The sequence below is a fragment of the Dasypus novemcinctus genome, chromosome 16, assembly GCF_030445035.2.
Source record: "Dasypus novemcinctus isolate mDasNov1 chromosome 16, mDasNov1.1.hap2, whole genome shotgun sequence".
Classification (NCBI taxonomy): domain Eukaryota; kingdom Metazoa; phylum Chordata; class Mammalia; order Cingulata; family Dasypodidae; genus Dasypus; species Dasypus novemcinctus.
The window spans coordinates 16,672,940-16,681,556 of NC_080688.1; the positions used below are offsets into that span (position 1 = coordinate 16,672,940).

Below are 8,617 nucleotides of genomic sequence, written 5' to 3' on the forward strand. Positions count from 1 at the left end.
AACCACAAGTTCAGTAAAAGTCCCCTTCTGACTGCACAACTGCATAAGGTTCTGGCTGAGCTGGGCATAGTCTCTTGCTCAGACATGGTCTTGGCAAGAGAGTGTGGTAGGGACCCTCTAAGGCAGAGCAACACAGGAGCAGCCAAGCAGTCCTTCCTGCCCACCCTGCAGTCCCCCAATCTGTCATCAGAGAGGGTTGCATGGGGGCTCCCTTAAGCTCTGTCCCAGGGCCCCCTCCTCTGGTGCCCCAAACTTGAATAGGTCCCAGACTTGGGTGTGCTGGCCTGCCCCATGGCGACCCATCTGAGTAGTGTAGCAAAAGGAGAGAGGAGGGCTAGTAATGACCTGCAGGGCCTCTTCTGATGGATCTGGAATGTCTGTGTTCCAGGAGAGGATAATTAATTTTCTGAAAAGATGGAAGGTGAGCAGCTGTGGACATCATTGCAGGGGTGGGTGGGGTTGAAGAGGGCTTGGAAGTCAGAGTCTTATCAGGTGAGGACACTGCTTGTCACCATAGATTTCTGGTGAGAAACTGATGCACAGCAGACCTGTCCCAGGTGAAGTGAGGGGAGAGGGTTGGAATCAAACTTGCTTAAGGAGTTTGTTTAAACCCAGCCCTGAGAACAAGGGCATGGGCAGGATCAGTGATGAGGAGGGGCTGTGACAGAGGACAAGAGCCAGACATTGGCACCTCCACCACTCAGCATCCCCTCCTAGGCCTCCTCAGTGTCCTGTCCATCTCTTTGCTCCAGGAATACAAAGTCATGGCCAAGAGAGCTTCCTCCCATCGAACTGCAAAAGTCAAAGCACTGTGCTTGAGGAGCAATTTGAGGACAGGTGCAGGCCTCTGGAGGGTCTCAGAGAGATAGAGAGGGAAGGCCAAGGTAGGAATTGGGTGATGGCAGGGGTGCAGTCACCTGGAACCATGTCTCTATGTCAGCATCAGATCTGTTGACTGGAGACAGCTAGGCACCTGGGCTCCAACTTCTGGGGCAACCTTGGAAGGGAGACCTGGGGTGGGGTTCCCAGTAGCAGCAAAGTAACTTTCCTATTGTGCTGCAACCCCCTGTCTTGGTAGGTATATCTTCTGCGTCCATTGGTCAAAAACACTTTCAGACCTGGAGTACAAGGCCAGAGTAAAACACTGGTAGGGGGGCTTGACCCGCAGTGGCAAGGAGTAAGCTACATGGGGGATTAGTGAAGTCCAGGGGTCCACATAATTCCCTGGGAGTCAAACAACCTGTACTGGGATTTCTAACCCTCCCCTGCCCAACATGTGACAGGGGCAAGTTGCCTGGTCACTTTGGGCCTCAGTTTTCATCATTGGGAGATGCAGTAATGCTGAGTGATCTCTGATGCACCTGCAGTGCATGGGGTACTGTTGACTGATCAGTACCCCATCAGCAGGTGGCACACCCAGGAACACCCAGTGATCTCTGAGGCAGCTGGATGTCCTGTATATAAACAGCAATGGTAGCTGGCCAGATCTGGGGAGGGGCATGCAGTGTAGGCCAGAACTTCCATCCAGCTGCCAGACCCCTAATTCAGCATCAAGCACCAGGATAGTTGCCACTCCAGGGACCAGTTCAAGTGTGGCTTCTTAGAGACATAGCCAACAAGCTCAGCATGCAGTTGGCTGGTTCCTCCAGCATCAGGGGGGAAGAGATGTAAATAAGACATGTCCCAGTGTGTCCTGGGACCAACAGAAGAAGGTGACTTTCTGTCCTTTCTCCCTGACAGCCTTTTCTTGACTGCTCCATTCTTGGGCCAGTGTTCTAACACCTATACCTAAAATTCGGCCAATAAGCCCTGTTTCCAGAACAAAGTTTCTAGAAGCCCCACAGACTTGGACACAAGGCCTTTGGGTTCTGCTGATCCAGCTGCCCCCAGTGTTCAGGCCTCAGCTCAGCCTCCAGCTGCACCTTCTACTCCTGGGTTTGTCTCTGCCTTGCCCATTGCAGTCCAGCCAACACACAGGTGCTCCTTCTTAGGAGGCTGCAACAACAACTCGCTCCTGCTCTATGACCAGCAGGGGTGTGATTGCTGCATCTGCACCATCCACACGGAAAGGAAAAACAGGAACATGTAGAAGAGCATCCAGGAAGTTAGGTTTGTGTCCCACTCATCCTCTCTAGGTATGGACCCCTCCTGAATGACCACTTTGATATGTAGCATTGTCTGGGCCTCCAGTCAGCTTGCTGACCCCATACCCCAAGATCACAGTGGGCAGCCTCCGTAGCACCTAGAGAACAGAGGAGAATTAGGAAGGCCTCCTATCACTGGCTGATGCTCTGGGATGCATGTTTGGGTAGGGACTGTGTGCCCCTAAGCTCCCTCCATCTCTGGGATGGATGCTCTCAGAAGACAGCATGGGTCATGTCCCCCATTCACCTGCCAACTTGCAGTGGCCCCAGGTCCTCTTCTCAGTTTTCACAGCCCTGTGCAATCTGGTGCAGATGCCCTCTCCAGCTTTCTCTGCTGACCTCCCTCCCACCCCCAATCCAGCTTTACTAGTGTTTCCTTCACCCTTGGAGCATGCCAAGCCCTTGCCCACCACAGAAGACCCCTTGCCTGCATTGGTCCTCCCTCTAACCCAGCGGTCTTCTCAAGGCTGATGTCAGAGGCCAGTTTTATGGGCACTGGAGCAATGCACAGCATCTGGGGTCAGACTGAACTAGATTCAAACCCACAGTTGGGTCATAGTCCTGTACTGGTCACTTCTCAGAGGCTCAGTTTCCTTGAATGAAAGTAGGGTCTGGACTCCTACCTCCTAAGGGTTGTTGGAATTTGGAGCAGAGGACATAAAGATGCCTAAAGAGGGTGGATGTTAGGAGATCCACCTGGTCCAGGGAGCACTCAACACTGAACAGGGCCTCTGAACATCAGAAGGAGCAACAGAAATGGGGGAGACCATGAGTCCCAACTTTCTGGCTGGGACCTTGGAGCTGGTGCCGCCTGCTCAGTCTATAAAATGGGGAAGTTCTCTGAGGCACAGGAGGGGTTCTTCAACCAGAGCAACTGCCCCCACCCTCAGCCTGGTGTTTCGACCCTCTTCCTGCCTCCTTCCAGTTCACAGTTAAACCAAGGAGAGCGTCTGGGGCACTGGACCTCTGTTTCTGGGGTCCTGTCAGGAAAGATGGGGTGGGGGTAGAGAGGCAGAGGAGGGAGGCTGCCCAGACTTCTGTCCAGCCTGGCCTCAGCAGGTGCTGCCGACTTCCAGGTCCACCTTGACCCTGACCCCATCTTCTTAGCGGAGCTCTCTGGGAAGCAGCTGGGGACCTTGCCGCTGGGGAGGGGGGAGAGTTTTATGCATCCTCTGGGTCTCCAAACTCTCTATATCCATCAGGAGCAGGGCCTGGCTGAGTTTGGGGTGGCCCCAAGTCCCACTGGAAGCACATAGTGGACAGTAGCCAGGGACCCGAATGTCGCACCAGAAGTTTCCCGAGAGCAGCACCTTTAAAGCAGCCAAAGACCCTAAGAAGAGAGCGCGCGCACATGCGCTCACCAAAGCTCGCCCCACCCGCCGGCCGTTGGCCTGTAGGGACTTTCTGGGGGGTGTGGGAACGGCGGCACCTAAGGCAAGGCTTGGGACCCCATCTGGGTAAGACCAGGCAGAGGGAGAGGAAGGCTGGGCGGGACCAAGGGTCTTCTCACTGCCTGCAGCCTAAGCACCTATGCTCAGTCTGAACCCAGCTGCGACTCAGGACCGTCAGGGAAGAAGCCCTGCTTCCGGGGGGAGGTGACAAGGGCCATGTCCCGGGACTGTGGAGACAGAGGCCAGGCCTTGAGGCAGCAGCAGAGCGCAGCCTTTCTCTGCGCACTGCCACGGCAGACAGCGGCTGAGAGCCCTGGGGCCTGCTCTGAGACCAGCGGGGGATGACCCAGGCTGAGGATGACAGTAGATTGGCAGGTGATGCCCAGCTCAGACCTTCTTTCCTTGTCCTGGGAGGTCGGAATGCCTCTTACCACGCCCACACTTCATCAATATGGAGAGAACTGACCACTGCCCTCTCTGACCAGCCACTTATTCAGTTCCATGTCCAACTACTACGTATAAAACTAGAAACTGAGGCCACGAGAGAAGTAGATTACCCTCAAGGCCCAGGAATATAGATAAGTCTAGAAGATAAGATGGAGTTAGGGTCTCCTAGGCCAGGGATCAATGCTTGCAAGGATTTGCTTTGGGAATGAGAGCCCTGGAGATCCTGAGAACCCTGGCTGTCCCTCCCGGGTCCTGGCCATTTACCTCTCAGTAGCCTCACTTGAGCACAGATGCACACACTCAAACTTTCACACACACACACACACGACACCCGGGATGAGCCTCCCTGGCACTGAGGGATCACTACCAAGTACCAGCTCATGATGGAACTAGAAAATGACCTTGATTTAAAGGTTCAACGCGGACCAGCAGAATATCCCTGTCTACATATAATAACAGGAGTTAAAAATGCTGTTTCACCTAAATTAAGGGGGAAATGGAAAGCTCAAATGAGTTTATATGGCTATGAGTCTCTAAAAAAGAGTCTGGAGGTTGTCAGAAGGATTGCCCTTATGCACACCTGAGCAGAGTCTCAGAGACAAATAAAGTAGATACAACCCCAGATATTGGTCCTTTTGAGGGCTAAAGAGACCCACAGGTTCTATGGTCATGGCAGATGGGGTTCACTGCCATGTCAGTTGGCCCTTCTTTGGAGCTGGTGTTTCTGCATGATGGAGCTGGACTCAGATGAGATCCCTTTTCAAAAGACTTTCATGCTACTTTACTGGAATTGTAGTTGGTGCTGGGGTTTAAGATATATCTAGGGGATTTGAATCTCTGGACTGACAATATGATAGCCAGGCCCTGAGCCTCAACAGACTTCAGCTCCTACACTCTGATTTATTGGAATTTCTCCACTCAGCTAACATGGAGTTGAAGAAGGTTAACCACCACACCATGGAGCCTAGAGTGCCTACAACTGAAAGCAGAAGGGTTGCATCCAATATCCATGTGGAATCTAAACCCCCTCTTGACATAGATGTGGAATGGACACAACCAAGCCAAGGTCCACAGGAAGGAGGAATACAGTAAGGATCAGAGTGGACTTAATGATATTCTACTCATGAACTATTGTGGTTAATAATTGAGAAAATGTGGCATTGATGTGGAAAAAGTGGCCATGGTGGCTGCTGGGTGTGGGGAAGGGGAGGAAGAGAAGAGATGTGGAGGCATTCTCGGGACTTGGAGTTGTCCTGGGTGGTGCCCCAGGGACAATTGCCAGATCTTGTATGTCCTCCCACGGCCCACTGGATGGAACGTGGGAAAGTGGGCTATGGTGTGGAACACGGGACATGGGGTGCAGCGATGCCCGGAGATGTACTCAGCAGATGCAATGGATGTGACATGATGATGGGGGAGAGTGTTATTGGGGGGAGAGTGGTGGGGTGGGGGCGGTGGGGGCAAATGTGGACCTCATATTTTTTTTAATGTAATATCTTTTAAAAAATGAATAAATTGAGTAGAACTTGGGAAAAAATGGTTAAAATGGCAAATTTTATGTTATATATATATATATATACATGCAAAATAAAAATATACATGTGTACACATACAGATATATATATATAAAATGATGTTTCCTGAGGAGGCTATGAAAATGCCATCAGTCCAATTGTTTCCAGGTATAGCCACAAGAAGATTGTGAATCCCATAGAAAGATATTTTTCATGGAATATTCCCATGACCATTGCAATTTAATACATAGTTCTAATGACACTACTAGGAATTAATAGAAATTTCCACTGGTATCTAAAGGGAAAAGCCCTAAAATACTGTATTTAGGAAATTGGTGCTTGTTTCTTATTTCATGCATTTTGACTTCCACTGATAAGAGAATTATTTTTACAAATCTGCTTTTAGTTAAGTTGTTTTCAATTATTCCAAATCACAATACTTTCCTTAATAATCTTTCTATTAGTATTGAGTTTCTAGGAAAAGAAGACTTTACACAAATTGCTCATTCAGGAATAAAATACTTGTAAATAGAATTTTGTCCTGGTAAACATAAGATCCTTGCCCTGTGCTAGCTACTTCTGAATCTTAAGCAGAAAATTCTCTACTGGAACCTGACCAAGGCATAATGAAGACAGGAGAACAGGCAGAGATGTAGATGTGTTAAATGAATTTAGGCTGTGTTTTACACTGCTCAAGTAATTTTTAGTTCTTTCTAGTTTTCTTGTCAAATGTTGGTCAAGAAATAAGAAAACTCAGCAACCAACTTCATTTTACAGCATTTTAAAACAATAGAGAAAAAAACAGATGTTCCTTGGATTTTCTAAAAACAAAGTATTTCCATCTTTCCAATGAGAAAAACATACAATGTCCAAACTAAGGTAGTCATTTCAATCACTATTTAAGCATTTAGAGAAAAGATCATCTTAGAGTGCAGGAGCTAAAATCAGTGGCAATCTACATTCTAGAAACTCCTTACGAAAACAAAGGTGGGATATCAGAGTCAGTGTTTATGTTATTACTACTAAGAATGTGTAGAAATAACATCCTGTGACCTAAAGGGGGGTGGGGGAGTGGAGAATTAATCCGTTATTGTTTTGTCACATTTTTCCTTTCAGGCCTGATTTTGTCTTCTTGTTTCTGGAATAAGAAAGCGAGCCTACTGCCTTGTCACACCAGGATACTAATGAGCATATACATTGCTAATAAAATGAACTTCCTTCACCAGCCAGCGGAAAGCAGTCTGGGATCACACACTTTGGGGTGCAGATACTCTAACAGGAGGCAACGGCAGCCAACACATGTTTTCTGGCACAGAAGCAGGGAGTAAAATCCCCGCTCACTATGATGGGAGGTCCTAAGAGTCCTACTTCCGGAATGAAGCACCAATTATGCAATGCCTTTTCGCTACTCTCTGTAATACAGAACAGGGATGGCCAGCTTCGCCTGGAGCTCTGATCCATGCTAGTGTGAGATGGAACAACAGCGTAAGAACATTATGTTCTTCAGGAAAGATACTATCTAAAGAAAAGCATTAATTTTAACTGTCCTGTTACTAACTTCATCTCTGTGTGAGCAAATATCTGAATGTTCTCCAGTATTTTCTGAGAAATACAAGCCTTCCTGATAAACTTTCTTAAAAAGAGTTAATTCACTACAGTTTCCTCTCTGTGGAAGCACAGCTGCATTTTTTGGTGACTGTTCACATAAATACTCTGTCTTTTCAAGAACAGCTTGGAGCATTGGCATTTACTGATGTGGGCTATGGGTGGGAGGCTTTGTCTCTTCAGAGATAACCTAAGCTCTCTGACTTGTGGGTGTGATGGTAAGAGGCTGCAGTTCTGCCCTTGGTAACAATGGCAATGACTCCAGTCCCAGGAAACAGTTTAATAATGCAAGGTCTATAAACTTTAAGTATTTAGGGGAAATGCAAACAAAATATGCTAAAAGCTTATCTAGAATGTATGAAATCCATGCTAAAAGCTTACCTAAGATGTGAAAGATATATATGCTAATTGAAGCCTATTGAGAACTGAAACAAAGGGACCATTTGGCCTTTCCTCTCTGTATAAAAGGGATTCGAAAATCTTGTTGGGGCTCGGGATTGAAACAGAAAGCTCCGGAGTCTGGCCAGCCATCAATAAACCATTTTTCCTTCTCAAAAATCATTCCTGAGTGCTGGCCTCTCTTTATGCAAATAATTGAACCTCTCTCAAATTCTACAACATTACCTTAAGGTCTTCTTCAGCCTCTGCACACAAGACCTGTCTTGTTTGATGTTTAAAAGTTCAAAGAGTTGCTATATTTTAAAGTTATGCTTTAAATGACTTTTGCAGGTAATATTATCAAAGGAAATACTGTTATTTCTTTTAAAAATCCATTGAATTTTCATCTTCTCGGGCACATGAACCTAAAGTTAATCTCATGAAATTATCTTTCCAATTTTCCCAACTAAATTGCACTGTGGTGTGTAAGGGAAAATACAATAAAAAAAAAAAAAAAGATGCTTAATTCTCCTTGTTGAAAATAAGGGAAGAGACTTCTCTCCTTCCTCTCATTTCTTTTAGTATTTACCTTAGAAAAATTACAATTAATTATGTTTTCTCTGTCCTTTTGAAATGTGTGTAATTAAAAAAAAAAAGTTAAATAAATCTCTTACAAACATCACTACTCAAGAATGTTCCTCAAGGATAGAAGCCCTTTCTTTCATATTCAAAGAAAATATCACCTGTACCTCCCATATTTCTGGGAGGAGATGTGTTATACATAGTGGTATGGGAAATATCTTGAAAACATGTATGCAATGGATCATATCCACTTAACTACATAGAAAGGGTGAGTTTTCTTTCTCTTCACAGTCTCTAACAGATTGTGATGCATCACATTCTGGTTTAATGCGTCTTCATTAATAAAAATGTTTTTCTTTTTCTTTTACTTTTGTGGAGAGATTTTCTGGTTTGGAGCAGATTTTGTTTTTAATTTTATTTCTCCAAAAGCTATAAGCAGCCTGATACTGCATAACTACTTGGCTTCTTTTTCTCTGGCAAAGAGAGTTTCTGTATTTACTACTGGATCAATTTTATAAGTCTATAAACCACTCAACAGATAATGAAGGTATCTAAT

General features: G+C 46.4%; 1 long non-coding RNA gene across 1 annotated transcript; it reads left to right on the forward strand.

The window, feature by feature from the left end:
• The first annotated feature begins 4,912 nt into the window (after window positions 1–4,912).
• On the forward strand, window positions 4,913–7,662 carry LOC131273625 (uncharacterized). The gene is made up of 2 exons (XR_009180873.2): window positions 4,913–5,070; window positions 6,613–7,662. It is a non-coding gene; the product is annotated as an uncharacterized lncRNA (long non-coding RNA).
• The last annotated feature ends 955 nt before the right edge of the window (window positions 7,663–8,617 follow it).